This window comes from Choloepus didactylus, chromosome 9 (genome assembly GCF_015220235.1).
Source record: "Choloepus didactylus isolate mChoDid1 chromosome 9, mChoDid1.pri, whole genome shotgun sequence".
Classification (NCBI taxonomy): Eukaryota; Metazoa; Chordata; class Mammalia; order Pilosa; family Megalonychidae; genus Choloepus; species Choloepus didactylus.
Genome location: NC_051315.1, coordinates 20,049,766 through 20,054,525, shown reverse-complemented (window position 1 = coordinate 20,054,525; position 4,760 = coordinate 20,049,766).

Here is a 4,760-nt window from a genome sequence, read left to right as displayed (position 1 = left end):
TACAGGTAAAGGTGATGGGTGCAGAGGTGATGGAGGTGGGGGGGGGCAGGGGAACCCCATGCCTCAGGCTCCCAGAGCCTCCCTTCAGGGTCACCAAGCTCTTCACTTCTCAAAGGGTCTCTGAGCTTCGACTGTGCACACATGGGCAGACTTTGGCACTCCCCGGTTCTTGCCACTCAGCCCCTCCCCACTGTGTGTAGCTGTGAGCATTCTCTGCACCATCCACCCCCTTTCACCTCTCACTTCATGTCAAATGGCTCTGTCTCCCACTAGGGAGTTGGCAGAGCAACTCCAAAGGAGGAGCTGGGCAGAGGAGAGGAGAACATCCCCAAATCTCACTGGCGTCCCATGTAAGGTGTGGACTTCTTGAAGAGAGGCTGGGCTTGGTGTGAAGTTCATACAGGGGTCATCTACTTCTGCTATGGCTGCTGTGGGCCTTGGGGCAGGGAAATACCCACCCATTCTCCAAACCTCTCATTGTCCAGAGGTGGACACTCTGGCCCCCTGGCTTCTCCCAGCCTCCTTCACTTATCAGCTCCTGCACAGACCTGCAGAAGGGCTAGCTCTGCCCTATCTTCAAGGATGGCAGGACACTCAGATGCCAGAGGATGGCCAAATTTAAAAAAGAAAAGGGGGAGAACCTAAGATGGTGGCTAGGTAAGACAGGGCAAAAAAACACCTCCATGAAAAATACTAGATAAAAACCAGAAAGTGACCCAGAACACCAGTTCCCAGTGATGCACCAGCTGGACAAGGTCTGCTAAATCCACAGGGACCGTGCATTTGGTGAAACCAGGAGTCTGCATTCTGAAACAAGTGAGTGAGTCAGCTGAAAGTCCCTTGGCCATGCTGTGGTGTGGGGAAATGGTGGGTTGGCGTTTGAAGATGGACTAGTTCTTTAAAAAAAAAAGCCAGGAGCAGCTGCAGATACCATGGGGAGAGCCGCGCAGTGAAGCACAGCGGGAGCAGGCTGGGCTAATGCCTTGGTGTCTGGCGTGGAGGATACCCCTTCCCACACCCGCTGCTGACTGTCTCAGGCCCAGGGGAGCAAAGGGGAGTCAAAGGAAGAAAGAACCGCACGACTTGCAGCCATCTCCCCAGCGGGCGGGGGACGCTCCTGCCTGGGGCTGGACCCACAGCCCAGAGCCACTCCAGGAAGCCCAGTGTGATGGGAAGTCTTTCCCACAGCACCGTGCACACGCCACAGTGTCGGCCATGGACAGTGGCCTTTAATACACCCACGGCTGATTGTCCCGGAGCTGGGAGGGCAGTGCTGTGTGGAAAGGGGGAAGTTAATGCGCCCCATTCAACCATCTTTGAAGCGGGCTGGGAACGCCCCTGCAAGGCCTGGCATCCCAGGGCTTCCCTGGAGGCCAGCGCTCACTTGTGACATGGTGCAGCCTTCCCTCAGCAGATGTCCTGGAAGAGCACAGCAGGGAAGGGGGAACCACTCGGAAATCCCGGGGAACCTATGCCAATACCAAGGACTTGTGGGTCAGTGGCAGAGAACAGCCTTCAATCTCCAGGAACACCTGGGAGATTTGATTATTAAAGCTGCCCTTCCTCCCTAACTGCTCAGACACACATCCCTCATTCAGGGCGGACAACACCAGCAACACACCCAAATTAAGCACATCAGTTGGACCCCAGAAGAGTCCGATCCCCACACACCACAAAGACAAAGTTGGGGAGAACTGACTTGAGGGGAATAGGTGACTCACAGATGCCATCTGCTGGTTAGATAGAGAAAGTGTACGCCACCAAGCTACAGTTCTGACATATTAGACAACAGGTAAAGCAAATGCCAAGAGGCCAAAAACAACAAAAACAACAGAAAGTCTTAAAGCATATGATAAAACCAGACGATGTGGAGAACCCAAACCCAAACACCCAAATCAAAAGATCAGAAGACACACAGTACTTGGCGCAATTAATCAAAGAACTACAGACAGGCAAAGAGAGCACGGCACAGGATATAAAGGACATGAAGAAGAGCATGGCACAGGATATAAAAGACATAAAGAAGACCCTAGAAGAGCATAAAGAAGACATTGTAAGAGTAAATAAAAAAATAGAAGATCTTATGGAAATTAAAGAAACTGTAGACCAAATTAAAAAGACTCTGAATACTCATAATACAAGATTAGAGGAAGTTGAACAACAACTCAGCCTCCTCGAGGACCACAGAACAGAAAATGAAAGAACAAAAGAAAGAATGGAGAAAAAATCGAAATGGATGTCAGGGATATGATAGATAAAATAAAATGTCCAAATTTAAGACTCATTGGTGTCCCAGAAGGGGAAGAGAAGGGTAAAGGTCTAGAAAGAGTATTCAAAGAAATTGTTGGGGAAAACTTCCCAAACCTTCTACACAATATAAATACACAAAGCATAAATGCCCAGCTAACTCCAAATAGAATAAATCCAAATAAACCCACTCCAAGACATATTCTGATCAGATTGTCAAATACTGAAGAGAAGGAGCAAGTTCTGAAAGCAGCAAAAGAAAAGCAATTCACCACATACAAAGGAAACAGCATAAAACTAAGTAGTGACTACTCAGTGGCCACCATGGAGGTGAGAAGGCAGTGGCATGACATATTTAAAATTCTGAGAGAGAAAAATTTCCAACCAAGAATACTTTATCCAGCAAAACTCGCCTTCAAATTTGAGGAAGAGCTTAAATTTTTCACAGACAAGCAAATGGTGAGAGATTTTTTGCTAATAAAAGACCTGCCCTACTTCAGATACTAAAGGGAGCCCTACTGACAGAGAAACAAAGAAAGGAGAGAGAGAGAAAAAAAATTTTAACAGACATATATAGAATATTACATTCCAGGTCACCAGGACACACATTCTCCTCTAGTGATCACGGATCTTTCTCCAGAATGGACCATATGCTGGGACATAAAAACAAGCCTCAATAAATTTAAAAAAAAATGAAATTGTTCAAAGCATATTCTCTGACCACAATGGAATACAAAGAGAAATCAATAACCAGCAGAGACTTGGAGAATTCACAAACACCTGGAGGATAAAAATGAGGGAGAGATAAAAACATTCCTGCATAATCAAAAGCTGAGGGACTTCATCATCAGTAATCAGTCCTATAAGAAATGCTAAAGGGAGTTGAGCAGGCTGAAAGGAAGAGGCACTAAACAATTGATTGAAAATACATGAAGAAATAAAGATTTCCAGTAAAGATCACATGGTAAATAAAATACCAATACTACAGTATTTTTGATTTATAACTCCACTATTTACTTCCTACAGGATCTAAAATACTTAAACTGTAATGATAAATCAGTGGTTTTGGACTCAATGTAAAATATGTAATTTTTGACAAGAACTACATAAAGGTGGGGGAATGATGGAGTATAGGAACATAGTTTATGTGTCATATTGAAGTTAAGTTGGTATCAAAGAAAAACAAGATTGTTTTAGATTTAAGATGTTAAATTTAAGCCCCACGGTAAGCACAAAGAAAGTATCAGAGAATATGACCATAGAGATAAAAAGTAGAGTAGGGGTTCTGAGAAGTGGGGGAAGGGGCAATGGGGAGTTAAGAAATGAGTGTAGGGTTTCTGTTTGGGGTGAAGGGAAATGTCTAGAAATGGATGGTGGAAAGGTGATAGCATTGCAACATTCTAAATGTGATTAATCCCACTAATGGAATGCTAGGGAGGGGGTGGAATGGGAAGATTTAGGCTGTATATATGTTTCCACAATTGAAAAAAAAACAAAAAAAAAGTCTAAATAGATGACAATTAAATGCCAAGGAAGATCCTGGATGGGATCTGAGGATGGAGGAGAGGAGGCTCAAAGGGACACAGATGGGACACACACACACACACACACACACACACACAAAGGAAATATAGAATGTAAGCTTTGTATCAATGTTGAATTTCTTGAACTCCTTACTTGCGTTTAATGAGATTGCATAAAAGAATGTTCTTGTCCATGGGAAAGGTATATGTGAATTATATTGTTTGTTCAAAGATATGTGCAGCTTGCTCTCATATGTTCAGAGGACAGAGCAATAGATGATGGATGATAGATAGGGAGGGAAAGAAAGAAATGGTGGTGTGACAGGATGTTAAAGGTGGTGGATCGGGGTATCCGGGGAGGGGGGTCGGAGTATAATGGAGTTCTATATATGGGGTTTGTACTGTTTCTGCAACTGTTCCTGTAAGATTGAATTTATTTCAAAACAAAATTTATTAAATAAAAAAAAAAAAAAAAGAAAAGGAAGAAACAAAGAAGAAAAAAAAAAAAGACATAAAGGAAGAAGGCGGGAAGAGCCCACATTTTTCAGCCTTTGCTTCCCGGGAAGTGAATGAAAATAAAGACCAGACATCCAGACCTTCTGAATTATGGTCCCGTCTTGCCTTCTGCCTCCAGAGTGACACAGAAAGAAGAGGGAGACAGAGATACCAAATGCCCAGGCTGTTTACTCTGCAGTGGTGCCGGGAGGAGGGGGCCATCTCCATATGGCTCTGGGCAGGCAGGGGTGTTGATGGGGTGCAGGGAGGTGAGCCCCAAGGCCCTGCAACTGCCACAAGCAGATTCTCGCCTGAGCTGGCAACTGGAGCCTCTCAGCTCCCTATCAGGCTGTCATCAATCATCAACTTGGAAAAACTTTCAGTGCTAGAGTTTATTATCAACTCTTAATGAAAATATATGGGTTTCACAGAATGGTAATGAAAATATACGGGTTTCACAGAATGGTCTGAAAAGTCTGGAGTGTCTGAACGCGC